At 43.4% G+C, this 19,731-nt stretch overlaps 1 protein-coding gene across 2 annotated transcripts in view; it reads right to left on the reverse strand.

Annotated features, from left to right (window-relative positions):
- Gatad2b (GATA zinc finger domain containing 2B) overlaps positions 1-17,259 on the reverse strand; it is a 72,985-nt gene extending 55,726 nt beyond the window's left edge. Inside the window, exon 1 of one of the 2 annotated variants that reach the window (XM_055623442.1) lies at positions 17,125-17,259. The gene's annotated coding sequence lies outside the window, so the exon portion shown is untranslated. Of the gene's footprint in view, positions 1-2,140; positions 2,180-17,124 lie in introns of those variants that run through there. The other variant, XM_055623452.1, reaches the window with a different exon arrangement.
- Between the last annotated feature and the right edge of the window lie 2,472 nt (positions 17,260-19,731).

The following is a 19,731-nucleotide window of genomic DNA, read 5'->3' on the forward strand; positions in this document are numbered from 1 at the left end:
CTAACACATAATGGCACAGGATATACATTACCATTCCAAAACATAGAAAAGGGAGCATAGTGAGGAAATACTAGACCAAAACAAGAACAAAAATCATCTGGGCAAATCCAAACACTGCATCTCCAGGTCCGATGTCAAAATGCTTTACAGATCAACTCCTTTCAGCTTTAAATACAACATCTCTCTCTCTCTCTCTCTCTCTCTCTCTCTCTCTCTCTCTCTCTCTCAGGCTGGCTCCACTTCCTGTTAGCAGCTCTCCTTGGCAAGTAGCCCACAGCTCTGGCATCTCTAACATCCTGGAGTCTTCAAGACAATCCAGGCTTCACCTTCACAGCTTCACACAATGGCCTATCTGGGACTCCATGAGCTACACTTCTGACACACCCCTGGCCTCAGTGGCTTTCCTTAGTCATGCAGGGAGATTCCATAACCCCTTTCTTCTATCCTTGACTCTAAAGCCAGAACCACATGACTGAAGCTGCCAAGTTCTGCGGCTTTCTGGGGCTGGAATATGGCCCCTTGTTTAATTACATCCTTTCAGCTTGCAGTTCTCGATAGTTTCCTCTCATCTTTTTTTTTTTTTCAAAATTGTATGGTGGAGTACATGCCACAGTGCATAGGTGGAGGCCAGACTGATACCTATTTAAAAAATTCTAAAATCATGGAAGATTGGTAAAGCACAGATAAAAGGGCCCACTGCTCAAGTTCATATCCGCAGCAGCCACAGTAGGTATGGATGGCATAACTCCAGCACTGGGAGATCTGGCCCGGAGCTCCCTGGCCAATCAGTGAGCTCCAAGTTCAAAGAGAAAAACTGCCTCAAAAAATAAGGTGGAGAGAGATAACAGAAGAGAAAGAAAAAGATGCCAGACATCTGCATTTTAAAAGGCTTTTCCACATATCCAGAAACCTGAATGTCAGGTTTGCTATTAACTTAAAAAAAAAACCACCTCATCAGGCATGTTGGCCTACACCTTTAACCCCAGCAGAGGCAGGTAGAGCTCTGTGAGTTGGAAGCCATAGGGGTCTCTGTACTAAATTCCACACCAGGCAGCCCTACATAGTTAGACAAAAATAAATAAAAAAAAAAAAAAGTTGCCAGTTTCCAAAAGCTTCCTCACCCAGTGGACAGTTATAAATAAATAAGGAGCAAAAAATCTTACTGCTGCCATACAAGCCCAGACACTAGTTTGATTCCTGAAAATCCTTAAGGGAGGAACCGACACCCCCATCGATGCCGTAGGGCTCGCTCTCTCTGTGTCTCTGTGCCTCTCTTTCTCATACATACACTAAATAATAATAATAATAATAATAACAACAATAATAATAATGTGAAATCCTAGTTCCCTCTTTGTCATGTCCTCAACCTAACTAAATCTAGAGCACAATGCAAAAGTCTATGATTCCTGGCTGTGGATCCCTGAGGTGGGTCCTTGAGGTGGAGGCCTCAAGGAAGCCTTAGCTACACATTTGGGCTTAAGGCTAACATGGGCTACATGTAAGACCTTCTCTCAAAGAAAACTCAAAAAGGCTAAAACCAAAACCCCAAACAACTAAAAACCAGAGCTAAAGACATGGTTCAGCAGTTGTTAAGCAAGCACATACTCACAAAGCCCATGCCAGTGGCTCATTATACCTATAACTCCAGCTTCAGAGGAATGAATGTCTGTCTCTGGCCTTTGCTGGCACCTACATTCACGTGTATATAACACACACAGAGATGCACAAAATTTAAAAATACATACCTTTAAAAAACACTAATTACAGACATTGGGGGTTTATTTATTTATTTATTTTTTTTTTCTGAGAAAAGGCCTTAACTCATTATGCAGACCAGGCTAACATTAAACTTGCATCCATCTTCCTGACTCTGGCTCCTGAGAGCTGAGAATACACATGTGTGCCACCATGCCTGGATGAAGTGTTTTGTTTTGTAATGATTTTGCCAAGCAGTGGTGGTGCAAGCCTTCTATCCCACCATTTTGGAGGCAGAGGCAGGCAGATCTCTGAGTTCAAGGTCAGCCTGGTTTCAGAGAAAGTCCCAGAAAAACCAAGGCTACATAGAGAAACCTGTCCCAAAAACCAAAAAGAAAAAGGATTTTATCTTTTTCTTTATTTGTATGTCTGTGTGCTTACATACCCGTATGAAGGTGCCGTGGAAGACAGTAGATGAAGTCGAGTGCCTGGAACTGGAAATACAGGCAGTTGTGAGCTGCCTAACATGATTGGTGGGAACCAAACAAGCCCTCTTAACTACTGAGCAATCTCTTTAGCCCCTCATTTATTTCATAAAGTTACATATTTGGTATATATGTAAAATACCTCATTAGATCTAGAGCTCAAATAAATCACCATTTAGTATGCCTTAGAACCCTCAAGGTTCTTCAAGATGCAACTGCCTTTTTCATATTCTGCCAAATGCAAAACACCGCTGAAAAGGTCATTTTCCACTTACCCATATTCCTTGAAAAGCTTTCAGTTCAGTATTAGTACATTACACAAAGTCAAATGGGAATAGCCATCAAAGCAGAAGGTGGGAAATTAAGTATCAATTTAAAATATTCAGGAAAGGAGTGGGGTAAGCCAGGCATAATGGAGGACACTAACACTCAGGAGGCTGAGGTCAGAGGATAATGAATTTTAAAACAACTTATGTGGGCTAGTAAGATGGCTGCTGCTAAGCCTAATGACACTGGAGAGGACCAACTCCTACAAGTTGTCCTATAACATCACACAAGCACAAACCAGTCCCCACTCCACAATTAAATAAATGTAGTAAGAAAAAAAACAAGAAGAATCTGGGCTGTGTTATGTGTGTACACAGTAAAACCCTGTATAAACAAACAAGCCAGGCACAGTGGTGCATATGCTTAATCCCAGCACTGAGTAAGCAGAAGCAGGCAGATCACTTTGCCTTTAAAGCTACCTTCCTCACGACAGAGTTCCCACCAGCCAGGGCTGTTACCCAGGGCTACATCATGAGACCCTCGCTCAAAACAAAAAACAAACAAACAACCCACACACTATTTAAAATAATATCAAACTGGGGTAGTAGTGTACACCACCTTTAAGTGCAGCACTCTGGGAGGCAGACACAGGTGGATCTCTGTGGATTGTGACCAGGCTGGCAAACACAGCAAGTCCTAGGCCAGCCAAAGTTACACACCATCTCGACAAAACCAAAATCTTTTCAAAGTTCCTTTTGACGACTGGAGAGACGACTCCAGTTAAGAACACTGGCTGTTTTTTTCAAAGGACCCAAGTTCAAATTCCCAACCCTCCACACAGTGGCTCACAACTGTAACTTCAGTCCCAAGGGATCCAATGCCCTCCTCTGACTGCCACAGTCATCAGGAACATGCATGGTGCACAGAAATACATGGAGGAGGGGGCTGGAGAGAAGGCTCAGAGGTTAAGAGCACTCTTCCAGAGGACCTGAGTTCAATTCCCAGGAACCTTGTGGTGGCTCACAGACATCTATAATGAGATCTGGTGCCCTCTGCTGGTGTTCAGGCAGAACACTGTATATGTAATAAATAAAAATAAATTCTAAAAAAAAGAAATACATGGAGGAAAAATACACACAAAAAATTTCAATTAAATATATGTTTCTAAAAAGCAAGTTTCTTTTGAGGCAGCTACTTGCCAACACGGCCTGGGTTCTGAGTCTGGGACCTACAAGGCTAAGAGAACAAACTCCCACAAGCCACCCTCCACCACTGCATGATGCACGGTTCATGCCCACACACATAAATGTACAATAAGTTACCATAAATTTTAAGACTCCCTGCCTAGAGTGGTGGCGCAGGCCTTATCCCAGCATAGGTGTATCTCTGTGTGTTCCTGGCCAGCCGGGTCTACAAAGCGAGTCCGGAACAGCCAAAGCTGTTATACAGAGAAACCTTGTCTTGAAAAACTGGGGAAAAATGTTTTTTTTTTAATTTCCTTATAAGTTTAAAAGTTACAAAACTACAAATTTTTGAAATCTGAGAAAAAAATTATAAAATTCAAGATGGAGGAACTGGAGACAAGGCTAGACCATTAAGGGTATTTGCTCTTGAAGGGAGACAAATTTGCTTTCCAGCATTCACATGGCAGCTCACAACTGACTGCTCTAGCCACTGGGAGTACCTGCATACTCATCGTGTGCACTTGTACACACACATGCACATATACAATCTTTACACACACACACAGACACAAACTCACACAATCTTTAAAAAACAAAATAATTCAGTCCGATGTGGTGGCAAACGCCTGTAATTCCAGGAGGCAGAGGCAGTTGGATCTCTGAGCTCCAGGCCAAGCTGGTCTACAAAGTGATTCCAGCACAGCCAGGACTACACACAGAGAAACCTTGTCATGAAAAAAGAAAGAAAAAAAAATTCAAGACCAAAGAAGTCCTCGAGAAGTCTAACACTGTAAAATGTTGGAGCTTTTTTACTGTGTCTGTGTGTTCTTGAGCATGCAGACGCATGCATACGTGGAGTCCAGCAGCCCTCCTCTAACAAAACGCATCCACCTAATTGAGACTGTGTCTCTCTCAATAACCCTGTTGAGTTCACTGTTTCAGCTGACTGGCTGGCCAGGAAGTTCTAGAAATCCTCTTTCTCTGCCCACTCAGCTCTGGGGTTAGAGAAACAAGTTGCCATCCTTAGCACTTTAGTTGGGTGTTGGGATTTGAACTCAGGTCCCAATCACTTTATCCACTAACCCATCTCCTTAGTCCCTGCAACAATTTTTAATCTATTGGAATACGGAAAGCCTATACATCCGCCATGTTTAGGATATTCAGGAGTATACTACATTGATGAAAGAGGTTCTGAACTAAATGTTTTATAGAAGGCTGAAGAGATGCTCATCAGTTAAAAGCACTTGTTGCTCTTGCAGAAAACCCAGGTTTGGTTCCCAGCACCCAAATGACAATTCATAACCATCTATAATTCCAGTTCCAGAGTATACAATGGACTCACCTGGCTTCTGAAGCCACTGTGTGCACATGGTACATACATATACAAGCAGGCAGAACACCATACATATAAATTTTTTAAAAATATAAAAGTTACAGAAAAGTATGGTTTCAATGGCCATAATGGGAACCTTTTTCCTTTGTGTTGATATAAGGTCTCAAATCCCCAGATGGCCTTAAATTCTGCTGACCTTGAACAATTACAGGCCTGTCCCACAAAGCACATTTTTATGTGGTACAAAGGATTGAACCCAGAGCTTCATGAATATTAGATGCCCTAATTAGGGTTACTATTGCTGTGATAAAACACCATGACCAAACTGGGCAATGGTAGTGCAGCATTTAATCCCAACACTAGAGAGGTAGAGGCAGAGGCAGATGATCTCTGAGTTTGAAGCCAGCCTGGCCTACAGAGCGAGTTCAGGACAGCCAGGGCTGTAGAGAAACCCTGTCTCGAAACGAACAACAAAGCCACCATTACCTAACGAGGAAAGGGTTATTTGGCTTATACCTCCACATTACTGTTCATCATTAAAGGAAGACATGATAGGAACTCAAGCAGGAGCTAGTACAGAGAGCATAGTTACTGGCTGCTTACTGGCTTTGCTCAGCTGGTTTTCTTATAGGACCATTAACTAGCCCAGGAGTAGCACCACCCACAATGGATTGGGCCCTCCTCCATCAATCACTAAGAAAATGGCCTACAGGCTTGCCTATAGCCAATCTTTTGGGGTTTGGTTGGTTTTTGTTGTTGTTGTTTTGTTTTGTTTGTTTGTTGTTGTTTTTGAGACAGAATTTCTCTGTGTAGCCTTGGCTGTCCTGTACTCACTATGTAGACCAGGCTGGCCTTGAACTCACAGAAATCCACCTGCCTCTACCTCCCAGAGTGCTGGGATTACAGGCATGCACTACCGCCTGGCTTATAGCCCAATCTTATGAAAGCATTCTCGAGGCTCCCTCCTCACTGATAACTTTAGCTTGTGCCATCACAATTAACCCCATGTCAGCTTGACACACAAACACATCACTGTTAAGCCACAATTGTTCATCCCCCAAACCACACACTAATAAACTTTAAAAAGTCCCACAGCCTTAGAAACTCAAGCACTTTTGTCTCTTTAGCTGGAAGATGTCGCATACTCCTTTAATCCCAGAATTTGAAAGGAATGGGCAAACAGCTCTCTGAGTTCAAGGCCAGCCTAGTCTACAAAGCGGGTTTCAGGGCAGCTAAGGCTGTTAAAACAGAGAAATCATCTTGAAAAACAAAACAAAAAATTATTTCTTTAAAACTATCCGGTGTCTTTTAAAATGGATAGTCTCGGTAAAATTACAAAAATTTCATTTTTAACAGTTTAAATTCTCTTAAGTGTGGGCTCATGTAAAATCAAAAATTAATAATACTTTATTTCAAGAGGCACGAACCAGGACACAGTCATAATCCAAAAAAGCAAAACCAAACTCCAACTACGTAAATAACTCAATGTCTAATATCTAGGATTCACTTACAATCTTCTGGGCTCCTTCAAAGGGCTGGGGTCACTTCTCTGACTCTGCCCTTTAGAACACATGCAACCTGTCTTCTATGCTCAGGCTGGTTCCACTCCAACAAACACCGATGCTGTTCTTGGTGGTCATCCCAAGGTACTGGCAACTCCAAAATGCTCAGTCTTCTACAACTGGGCTGCACTTTCACCAGTAGCATTTCTTCTCAGTGCCACACTTCAACGGGACACACTCTATGGGACCCCTTTAATGCTGGGCCTTTTACTGCTCCTGAGAGTGCACCTTCACCAATGGCCTCTCCTGGCTTCACACAGTGCTAAGCCTCAGTTATTCTCCATGGCTCATTTACGTCTTCAAAACCAGTACCACATGGGTGACACTACCAAGTTCAGCTGCCAGCTTGAGGTACAACCCTGGCCACCTCTGGAACACAGCTTCACAGCTTCTGTTTGCTGACTCTAAGGAAACACTTCCCAGTGGAGTTCACCTCAATGAAGCTGGTCTCTTCTTAATCACTGATAATTTCTCAGCTCCAGCTAACACAAATAGTGCCACTCTTGTTAATCACAGCCAATTCTTCAGACACCACAGATTCTTCACACAAATGCCCTGGTAAAGTCTTGGCTTCCCTCTAAAACCTCATACAGGCCTCCATCCTCTGCACTTCTCGCAACATTTGTATCGTCCAAACTCACCATGGTTTGATCACTCAATGGATTTTCTAGTCCAAAGTGCCAAAGTCCTTCCATAATCCTCCCAAAAACATATGGCCAAGTCTGTCACAGTAATATTTCAATATCCTGGTACCAATCTCTGTCCTTAATTAGGGTTATTATTGCCATGAAAAAAAGACTATGAGAGGGGCATAGGAGGAGATGAGAAAGAGAGGGTGGAGTTGGGAGGGGAGGGGGCTACAGTAAGATACAAAGTGAATAAACTGTAATTAATATAAAAAATAAAAATTTAATAAGAAACACTATGACCAAAAACAAGTTACATGTCTATATCATAGTCACTGAAAGAAGTCTGAGCAAGGAACTCCAACAGGGAGGGGACCTGGAGGCTGGAGCAGATGCGCAGTACCTTATGAAGAAGTACTGTTTACTAGTTTGCTCCTTGTGGCTTACTCTACCTGCTTTCTTATAGCACCTGGGTGGCATAACCCACAATGGGCCGGGCTTTCCTCCACCAATCATTAAGAAAACGTTCTACAGGCTTGTCCACAGCCCACATCTTATGGAGTCATTTTCTCAAATGAGGTTCCCTCCTCTCAGATGACTTTAGCTCATATCAGGTTGACATAAAACTAGCCAGCCCGAAGGGCAATGGTGGGCAGTAGTGGCACACCCCTTTAATCCCAGCACTTGGAAGGCAAAGGCAGATGGATCTCTGTGAATTTGAGTACAGCCTGGTCTACAGAGCAAGATCCAGGACAGCCAGGGCTACACAGAAAAACTGTCTTGAAAAGCCAAAACAGAACCAAAAAAAAAGGTGAGGGGACTCAACCAAGATCACTCACACTATACATCAAAGAAGCAATACTCCACCTTCAGAAGGGCAGCTTCTACATTTATGTAGCATTTTCTCAACATACAGAGATTTTTTTTATGCAACAAATGTTCCTATCTTTTAGAAAACAGCATTTTAGGCACTGAAAATACACTGTTTTTTAAATTTTGTATTTTATTATTTTATGTGTATTGATGTTTTGCAGGCATCAACATCTGTGGGAAAAGTGCATGCAGTGACCCAAGTAGGCCAAAAGAGGGCATCAGATCCCCTGGGACTGGAGTTACAGGCTGTTGTGAGCCACCTTGTAGGTTCTGGCAATTAAACTCAGGTCCTCTGGAAGAGCAGCCAGCACTTTCAACTGAGCTTTTTGCTTTTAAGATACTAACAGAGGAGGCAAGTAATATTATAAAGTATAGTGAGATCAAAGAAAATGTATTTAAATCTTTATGGGCAAGTAAGAGAAAGCTTTCCAGAGGAAGCAGCATTTGAGATGAGATTTGGAGACTGATTTGAGAATTCACGTATTAACTAATTGTAAAGAGAAGACATACGAATAGAAAGGTAAAGGTCAAGATCCAAATCTGAAACCAGCCTGGTCTACATAATAAGTTCTAGGCCAGCCTGATCTAAATAATTAGATCATGTCTCAAAACAGCCAGCCAGAACCTAGGGGTACACACCTATAATTCCAATAGCTGGAATTAGAGAAAGGAAGATCAGATTTGAGGTCATTCTCTCACACATATCCGTCCTGGGCTTCAGGAGAAATCCTGAAAAACACATAGACCAGGCATGGTGGCACATGCCTTTAATCCTAACACCTGGAAGCAAGGGCAGGTGGATGGAGCTCTAGCAGTTCCAGGCCAGACAAAGGCTACATAGTGAAACTCTGTTTCAAAAAACAAACATGGTGGTACACACCTTTAATCCCAGCACTTGTGAGGCAGAGGCAGTGCAGTCGGATCTCTGTGAGTTCATGGCCAGGTTGGTCTACAGAATGAATTCTAGGACAGCTGGGGCTTCACAGAGAAACCCTTTCTGGAATCCTCCTCCCTCTCCCAAAAAATCCACACACAAACAAACAAGACTTTGTGGAAATATTCTATATCAGAATTTCACTGATGAGCATTAATTAGGGAGGATTTAGAAGAAATCAAAGATTGAAAAATATACACAAAACAACAAATAAAAATAACGGGCCTATCGGCACATGTGAACTAAACAATCCTGGCAATTAAGAGGCTAAGGCAAGTGGAACATAAATTCAAGACCAGCCTGGTCTATACAGCCAGAACTCGTCTCCAGGAAAAAAACAGAGAGGAGAAATGATAGGTGGTTATGACAAAAATACATTGCATATATTCTAAACAAACAAACAAACAAACATAAAAATTAGTATGTAAAAAAAGAAGTAACAATGACATTCACATTTCTAGCTTTGATGATTCCATTACTCACAAAAGGGAAACAATGTTGATGGGAGTGTTATATTTGGGATAAGAGTAGAATATGGAAATAAATGTGTCTAGAGTTTTCTTAAGTAATTAAAAATACTTATTTCAATGGGAAGACAATCATTTTGTCATTATTTATATAATTATTTTAAAAATAACTTGTTTATTCTTATTTTATGTGTTTTGGTGTTTTGCCTGTATGTGTATTTGTGTGAGAGTGTCAGTTCCCTTGCAACTGGGGTTACAGACAGCTGTGAAGTGCCTTGTGGGTGATGGGCACTGAAATTGAACCTGGGTCCTCTGAAAGAGCAGCTCTTAACCGCTGAGCCATCTCTCCAGCCTCCATATTTATAATTCTTTAAAGTTTACAAAACATTTTGAGAGGCTAAAGAGATGGCTCACTGGTTAAGTGTATACACCGCTCTTCCAAAGGACCTGAGTTCAGTTCCCAGGACCCACATCTGGGTACTTGAATCTTGCAACCACCTGTAACTCAAGATCCAAGGGATCCAACACTCTCTTCTAGGCTCTCTGAGCCCTGCATGCACATGCAAACATGTGCACAAACAAAATTTAAAATAAATTTTTATAACATTTTGCATTCCTTATTTTATCACATTCCATATTTTCTTATAAATGAAGTTTACAGTTAGTTAGGAAAAGAGACTATTATTCCAATTTGATAACAAATTTGAGTATTAATTTGTGACAGTAATTATATTAGGCATTAAACAAAACATCAAAATAAATACCACAGATATGAATCCACAACACCAAAACCTTTATCATAAGAGGGGAAACAACAAGCAATAAATTTAACAAGTGACTTGTTTGGTTGGTTGGTTTTGTTCTTTCTGAAACAGGGTTTCTCTGTTTAATAGCCCTGGCTGCTCTTAATTCACTTTATAGACCAGGCTAGCCTCAAATTCAGAGATTGCCTGCATCTGTGTCTGCCACCACAAGTGAATACTTTAAAGGTGTTTAGTGCCATGAAAAGGTAAATGGAGCAAAGAGAGACTGTTAGATGTGAAAGGTAAGGAGGTGAAGGTAAAGTTCTGAAGAGACAGAAAGATTTGATGTAGTGAATGCTTGTAATTTCAGCATTTGGGAGGCAGAGGCAAGAGAACCAGAACCTTCAAGGTCATGCTCAAGTTTAAGGCTAGCCTAAAATAGCTGAGACACCGTCTCAGTAATTAAAATACTTAAAAGGATGGATGAATAGATGGACTTCCAGACAGACAATGTGGTGCCTCAGCAAGTAAAGACATCTGAGACAAAACCTGAAGACCTAAACTCAATCCTTGAATTCATATAAAGGCAGGAGAGAACTGACTCCACAAAGCTGTCTAACCTTCATACATGCACTGAGCATGTGCACACACACACAAATTAAATCTAGGGCTGGAAAGAAAACTCAACACTCAGCACCAGCTGTTCTTCAAGAGGGCCTGCATTTAGTTCCTATCATCCACATGAGGTTTCCTGTCTGTAACTCTAGTTTCAGAGGATCCAATGTCTTTACTTTCTTCTAGCCTCCACAGAGATCAGGCATTCATAGTCCATATAAATACATGGAGACAAAACACACACATTAAAAAAAAAAAAAATTAAAAAGTGAAAAATAAGGCCTTACTGAAAAAGTAACACTTAGGCAGGGTGGCTTATGTCTGTAATCCCAGTACTTCAGAGGCTGAAGCAGGCTAACACAGCCAACACAGTGAAATTTGGGCTACTGAATGATCCCTTGTCTCAAAAAAAAAAAAAAAAAAAAAAAAAAAAAAAAAAGATAAAGCCAGGGGCTAGAGAGATGGCTCAGTGATTGCAAATACTGGCTGCTTGTTACATGGGACCAGGTTCAATTCCCAGCAACCACAGAGTAGCTATAACTACAGATCCACAAGGGATCTGACACCCTCTTGTGGCCTCCAAGAGCATCAGGCACACAAGTGGTACACAGATATTCATGAAGGCAAAACACCCATACATATAAAGTAAAATTAAGAAAAAAAAAAAAGAAAAAGAAAATAGCCAAGAGTAAATGTGCTCGCCTTTGATCCCAGCACTCAGGAGGCAGAGACAAGAGAATCTCTGTAAGTTCAAGGCCAGCCTAGCCTGGTCTACAAAGCAAGTCCAGGACAGCCAGGGCTATTACACAGAGAAACCCTGTCTCAAAAAAAAAAAAAAAAAAAAAAAGAAAGAAAGAAAAAATTGGCATTGAAGCAATTATATGAAAGAAATGTGGCAATTAGCTGTACTCTCTCAGTGTAGAAAACTAGCTATTTTCTGATGGTAGGCACTCATCTCAGCAGTTGGGAGGCTGAAGCAGGAGGATAAGGATTCTAGGCCAGCCTAGACTATGTGGCAAATCACAAACAAACCATAGCTCATGCAAAAGAAGTAAGATAAACAGTCTAAGGGGTTAGAGATGTAGCTCAATTGTAGGTACAGGCATGAACACCTGTAATGCTAGAATTGAGGCTGAGTCAGGAGGAGCCAGAGTCTCAGGTCAGCTTGGACTATGTAGCAAGAGTCTAACTCAAAAAACCTAAAAAAAAAAGTACATAAATTGTAGAGCACCTGTCTATTATGGGCAGCCCTAAGTTACAGCCCTAACATCCTCAAAAAAGAAAAACAAAAGACTCTGTTTATTATGCCTCACTTTTTCACTTGTGCCACTTACTAGTCTAGTCTCTTCCATACTTTAAGATCTAGAGTACTCAAAAAGCTCACTGTAGATAATGTAAGCCCTCCAGTTACACTTGCAATCCCTTACAATTACACTAGGAATGTATTATTTCTGATGCCTAAAATAAATTTTCCGTATGTCCCCCAATCCATATTTTGGAAGACTATAAATTTAACTCTCCTGTACACAGTCCAGATAAAGAAAAATCAACAAAGTTTTAATCAGGCTCAGGTAATGGTAACATAAAATATCTAAACATATCTATCAGTCAGGTGTAATACACAATAAGAGAAAGTTTCAGGATTTAACACTTTGCTTCATTTCTTTAGCAGTCCAACAATGATGATGATGATGATAACCATTATAAAAGTAATAAATTGGGAGGCACAGTAGTGGACACCTTTTAGCCCAGCACTCGGGAAGCAAAGGTAGACAGACCTCTATGACTCTGAGGCCAGCCTGGTCTACACATTGAGTTCCAGGCATAATGAGACCCTGTCTCAAGTAGTATTATTTACTACTACATTAATTAATTAAAATCAAAGATGGGTGCAGGCATGAACACCTGTAATCCCAGGAGTTGAGAGCATGAGTCTCAACCCTCAACCCAGCAAGAGCCTAACTCAAAACAAAACAAAAACAAAACAAACCACTACATAAGTAAATAAAAATAAGCAACTACACAGGTGGGCTGGCACACACCTGTAGTCTTAACAATTGGAAGGCTAAAGCAGCAGGGTCACACTGGGAGTTGAAGACCAGCACAGCTATAGGAAGAAACTGTCTCAAATAAGCTCACATATCAAAGCTGTGCAATTACTATGGCTCTTTTATCTGAGCTTTGAACTTTTCATTCCTCAAAAGAAACAAACTACCCAGGCATGGTGGCATAGGCTTTTAATCCCAGCACTCAGGAGGCAGATACAGGCCAATCCCTAAGAGCGCTAGGCCAGCCTAGTATGCGTAGTGAGCTCCAGGCCAGACCCTGTCTCACAAAAGAAACCAAACCAAACCAACAAAACAAAGTATGCATCTGTTGCTCTTGCTGCTATAATCCCAAACTCTTCATAGTTTCTGGCCAGTTGTAGGCAATTCAAGGCAGTGACAACTTTAAGGGATTCTGTGAGAAACATTACACATCACAGCGCCAACTTGTTAAGCCTTACTGACAATGTCATTCCTCTTATGTTATGGACTCAGGTTGCATTGAAGCATTTTATAAATCTACTAAAGGGAAAGTAAAAGATAAACCATGAGGAGAGGCCCTCTTCAAATCTAGACCTACCTGCGGAGGCTTCTGTCACTGTAACACTGAAGGACCCTGCTTCACCAATTGAAGTTAGCACAAGTCCCCAAACACTTTATAGAAAAACCTTCAGATCACTGAATATAAACAAGAATAGATACTTCTCCCCCGAAAAGCCATTCTTTTTCCATGTCTAGCCAAAATCAATCCATCTGCAACTGTGTGGCTTCACGTTGGTGGGATTTTTCAGAAGCAGTAAAATAAGTGGGCAGTTTTATGCTAGAATTAGAGTTGGAGTCAATCCAGGGGTATATCTTTTATTTCCCTTTCCTTTCAGTGTGCCTCAGAAGATGCCTGGTACTGATGCTGACATCTAAGGACACTGGGCTGTAAATCCTAAAAAGGTCTGGGAAACAAAGTCCCTTGAACCCACTTATGGATCAATTTTATGATTTCCCTAGCAGTTGTTTTCATAAACTAAATCTGTTTTGGCTTTTCTCAATAAGCTGAGCAACATGAGCCTCCTAAGCTAAGTGCAGAATGGCTGCTTGTTAACATGTCTCCTAATAGGGTGGCTAACACAGAATACACTCCAGAGTCTAGAAACAGCACAGCACACTGTTGTTTCCCTACACAGCTTGAGGACTGAGAAGGAAAGCAACTGGTTAAACTGAGGTGAGAGGTCTGCTTGACAACAACATATGTAGCTCACGGCTTAAAACAAGGAGAGCCAGGAGTGGTGGCACACACAACTTTACTCCCGGCATTCAGGAGGCAGGGGCGGATGGATGTGAGTTCTAAACCAGAATGGGCTACAGAGCCAGTTCACGGACAGCTAGAGCTACATAGAGAAACTCTGTCTCGGAAAAACGAGGAGGAGGGAATTCTAAGATATTAGGATCTGATTAAATACCTTTCTGGGTACAATGACATCTCTTCAACCTTGCTTCTCTCCTTTTTTTTGATTTTTTTTTTTTCTTTCTTCAAGACAGGGTTTCTCTATGTAACCTTGGCTGTTCTGGAACTCACTCTATAGACCAAGCTGGCCTCCAACCCAGAAATCCACCTGTCTCTGCCTTGCTAGTGCTGGGATTAAAGGCCTGTGAAGGTGGTGCTCAAAGTCTCTAACTTGACATGAAGCAGAAGATGACCTTGAATTCCTGATCCTCTGCTCAGGATGAAAAGCCTGCACCAGTTTTTGTTTGTTTGGGGTTTTAGTTGTTGTTGAGAAAGGGTCTTAATTCACTAGCTAATCCTGAACACACCATGTAGTCCAAGCTACCTCAAATTCAGAATTCTCTCTTAAATTTCCCAAGTCTTGGGATTACAGTCATAAGCCCAGGGAATGCAGACCTCAGAAAGTTCTTTAGAGCTATGAGGGTCCAAAAAAATTCCTCTCCCTGTGACCCTATGCTAAACACAGTTTAAGTTACTTCCAGGACTTACATTTAAAGGGCTGATCAGGGAACCACAGTAACCTTGTTTCTAGGCAAGCATTTAATCTGCTGAGACTATATCTAAACAGGAAGTTAACAGACACGACATAGTCAGGGGAAGCAAGCCACAGTGCCATAAAGATGGATGCTGCTGTCAAGCACAAACCACTCTCACCTCATTAAAAATGTTCTCAACTAAAGAATAGGTAGCATAAAAGTCTATAAACCTCATCTCTTCTTAAACTAGGTCATTCAAACTACAGGTCCAGCCTTCTGATTCCGGTTAATACTTAATTACCTCTTTCCATGATAACTTTCACTGCTCCCAGACTGAAAGGTCTATCATCAGTCATACCCGACCAATACTCACCATAAACATTCATAAACCTATCTTCTTAAAAAGCCCAAGGAAAGGCTGTGCCTGACACAGCCCTGCATCTGGAGTGGACTAACAACTACATTTCCCACTGATAGATCTTCCTGCCCTCAAAATGAGCTTAGGCTCTCTACACCACTATTTTTAATAGCACCAGAAGCTGTCTCCTTACCAATCACGCACGCACAACTGTTACTACCCTAGAACAATATTCTCTCTCTGTTCCCTGCTCCCACAGCCAGATCCTCTGGAACTGGAATTACAGATAGCCATGTGGGTGCTGAGAATTGAACCTGGGTCCACCTGGAAGAGCAGTCAGTGCTCTTAAACCCTAAGCCATCTCTCCAACCCCCTTCTAGGACAATTCTTACCAAAACTTCTCCTGCCCCAAAATACAAATCAAAGGGCTTATCAGACTTCAGGGAAGAATTTACGTCCTTGTATCAAAGAAAAAGCAATACAGAAATCACTCAACTCTCTCAAACAGGGTAATATCCAACAACATACAGACACTACACAGATGCCAACGAAACAGTAGCAGTGTAGGAGGGACATGATGGTTGGAGGGGGGAAGATTTCTTCTCACTTTGTATCACATTCATCCATTGTTTATTTAAATTATATAAATTTCTGGAAAGGGAAATATGCCCAAACACTACAAAAGCATCAGCTCTTCTCCAAGTCATACAGATAAAACCTACTTTTACTCCAGCTTCAAGCACTATTTCAAATCTTTCGCTGCACACCGGCATGAAAAACATTGCCTCTCTTTGCTAAAATAGATTATTTAATTTATATTATTCCCATCTCTAACACACACACACACACACACACACACACACACACACTCGAGAACCCTTCAAGTTATCACTTGCCAGATGAGAACACTGGTTCTCAGGAAGCTCTCTTACTCTCCAGAACAGAACAGGGAACTTCAGCACCCACATGCTGCCCACCAGCAATGCCTCCACCTCCACCTCAGGGCCAGTTCTTAGGAACGAACATCTATGTCTGGGGGAGTGTAGTGCTGGGGATGAACTCAAAGAGGGTACCATACCTTTATAAAGCCGGAAAGCTATCCCGGGACTGCAAGTAACACCTAAATCTGCATTCACAGGAGTAACTAGCTCCTGCAGGTAACTGAGCCCAAGGAGGCAGAAAGTACTCTTAAGTGCTGCTTTGCTCGGGAAAGGTAAGTTCTAGTTCCATCAGGAGCTGAACTGGGAAAGAGATGCAGCGTGTCCCAGAAGCCCAGCTGAGAAAATGGGTGGTTTCGTTGCTGTACACAAGGTAAGTAACCCACACAAGTCAAGACAATTCCCTTTTCTTACGGAGGGCAAGGAAGCGGTGGACGACGGAATAAAGGGGTATGGTTCTGCACTTCTGATCCTTTCCCCCGAATAAAGATAATTATTCAGTGCTTCCTCCACCCTTAAGTATAGCCTTTCGTCCTATCCGCCGTCAAACACAAGACTCGGTGCAGGGAGCGGCCCCCGCACCCCGAGGGCACCACTGGGGGCGGAGAGTTAAAAACGCGGAGGGGAGGAAAAGAGGGGAGCATGGCGGGCATGAGGTACTGAGCGAAGAGGGGGATGGCGAGGGAACCGGGGAGCGAGGGAGGGGAGAGAGAGTAAAAGGAGAAGACACGAAGGGACAGCAGCCGGGTCGCGCGAGGCCTAAGTAAAAGACCCGGGCGCGCGCGCGGAGGGGGTGGGGAAGAGGTGAAGGGGAGCGCGAGGCGGGGGCGCGCGGGCCGGGCTGGGGGAGGGGACGCCAGGCGGGGGCGCGCGGGCGGGCGTCGGCTCGCGGGCGCTTCCCCTCCCCCCGCCCTCCACCTTTCCCTTCCCCCACCGCCGCCTCCTCGCAGCCTCGCTCCCTCCGTCGCCGCTCGCCGCCCCCGGGCGGGCTGGCGGCCGGGCCGGCCTAGGCCAGAGCTCCTCACCTGGCAGCGGCGGCGGAACTCCCGACTGGGTCGCCTCCTCAGGCGGCGGCGAAGGCGTCGAAAAAGGAGGCGGCGACGGCACAGTGGGATCCAGACCCCACCGGCGGGTCCGGGAGCGGAGGGGGGGGAGGGGGCGGGCCGGGTCGGGGAGGGCGGGCGGGCGGAGCAGACACTGCGGTACAGACGGGCAGCGGCGGCGGCGGCGGCTGCACCGGCGGCGGCGGCACCACACAAACAAGGACGCTGATTGGGCAGCTGCCAAGCGCCTCGACTCCGCCTTAACCACACGCCACGACGTCCATTGGAGGACCTCAGCCGGCTGCCCGCCCTCCTGGTCTTGCTCCTGCCAATAGAAAGCGGGATGCCGGGACTTCACCCCACCCTTGAGGAGTGGGTGGCTGGAGAAGTAGTGATTGGCGTCAAGAGGGCCCAATCATAAATGGAGAAGGGGGATGGTCTAGCGGGGGCGCGTTAATGGGTACCTCGGCCAGTCCCAGACACATCCGGGTCTTCGATAGCCCATTAAGTGTCGGGGGTCAAAAAATCGCTTCAGGCTGCAACTTTACCTTGGAGACGTTTTGGTCCCCAGGCAGCCGCCGTACCACCTAGTCTCTCGAAACCGGGATTCTCCTTTGGCAAGCTCTCGTTCTTTCACGTCTAAAGATGGAGACTGGGAACAGCGCTGGGCTCTGCGTTTGGGTGGGTGGTGTTTCATCGCGACAGAATCCATGAATTTAAGGACAGAATTAGCTTTAGGGGCTTGGGCCCTGTTGTCTCTTTGGGGTGTGGCTTGCCTCGTTCTGCCAACGGCCTGGGGTTCCTAGTGTTAATTTACTTAGGTCAGTCCTTTCTTGACTGGACCATAAGAGCAGAAAGAAGAAGAAAGAAAAGCAATTAGCTAAATTTACTGATAAATTACCGTGTTCATAGCGTCTTTTCCGGGATCTGGTCTCTTTTTTTGTTCACAGTGAGGAAACAGCTTCCCACCCCACCCGATTGCACTAGCCAACTCAAGGCCTATCTTCTCTTGCTAGCCAGGCTACCTCCTACTTCCTCAAAGCAGTTAGTCCCGCCTACATTCAACGTTTCTAGAGCATTTCACCTAAGTATCCTTTCTGAACACCTTAGAGATGAGAACTAATTATCACAAAAATAAACACATTGAAGGAAAAATAACTTTTGGGCAGCAAGAGACTGTGAGGGCCACTGCTGGGAGATGTAGGTTAATTCTTACTCTCTGGGAGGTGAGACTGGTCATCCTCTTACAGATGAGGAAAATGAAGTGTAGATCAAAAGACAAAGTTACACCTGTGGCGGAGCTGAAATTTAAACCCAGCTGGACAGTGGTGGCTCATGCAGCCTGCCTTTAATTCCAGCACAGGAAGCAGAGGCAGGAGGATCTCTGTGAGTTCAAGGCCAGCCAGGTCTACAGAGCAAGTTCCAAGACACCCATACAGGAAAAAACAAAAAACAAAAAAAACGCTGTCTCAAAAAAACTGAAAAAGAGGGCTGGAGAGATGGCTCAGCGGTTAACATCACTGGCTGCTCTTCCAGATGGACCTGAGTTCAATTCCCAGCACCAATATGGTGGCTCACAACCATCTGTAATGGACTCTGAGTCCCTCTTCTGCTGTGCATGAAAAAAAACTGTTCATATACATAAAAATAAATAAATACTAAAAAAAGAAGAAAAGAAATTTAAACCCATGTGACTTAAGGAACAGGGTCAGAGAGATTAAGCAACTTGCCAAAGGTAGACAAGACAGCAACAAGCAATGGAAAGTCAGAGATAGTTTCAGAGGCAGCAGAACACATTTTTGAAATCACTATGAAAATAAAATTGTAAGACCTGGTGGTACACAAATGTAAACCCAGCAGTGGGATGCTGAGGTTCCAGGTTAACCTAGATATGACGATGCTTCAGATTTCTTTAAATAAGGGCTGAAGAGATGGCTCAACAGTTAAGCATTTGTTGATCTTCCAGAACACCCATGTTCTGTTCCCAGCACCCACTTGGTGGTTCACAACCATCTGTAACTACAGTTCCAGGGGATCCATAGCCCTCTGACTTCCCTGAGCACCAGGCATTCATGTGGTACATATACATACATGTAAACAAAACACAATTATTTAAATGCCTAAAAAATCTTCATTTTTTTTAAGTTGGACTGGAGAATATAGCTAAATGGTAGAGTACTACTTAGCATGTTCAAAACGAAGTACTGAAAATATATAAAGTTAAAGTTAAATCAGAAGTTATGATGGAGAGATGGTCGTGGTGGTGTATGCCTTTAATTCCAGCCTGACTCAGGAGACAGAGGCAGGTGAATGAACTTCTGAGTCCAAGGCCAGCCAGGTCTACAGAGTGAGTTCCAGGCCAACCAGGGCTACATACAGAAACTCTGTTTTGAAAAGGAGAATATAGCCACATAAAGATATGTAGGAAGAAAATAAAAAAGGACAGATTCAGAAACCACACCCAGAGCTCACAAACACACAGGTGCCATTTTTATGCCTGTGCACGTATGCGCCTGTAGTCATCAGGTCGCTTCCAAAGTTCTTCTCTGCCTAGTCTTTACACTCTCAATGAGCCTGGAGACTGAAGAG

The sequence above is a fragment of the Psammomys obesus genome, unplaced genomic scaffold (assembly GCF_907164565.1).
Source record: "Psammomys obesus unplaced genomic scaffold, mPsaObe1.curated_primary_1811, whole genome shotgun sequence".
Lineage (NCBI taxonomy): Eukaryota > Metazoa > Chordata > Mammalia > Rodentia > Muridae > Psammomys > Psammomys obesus.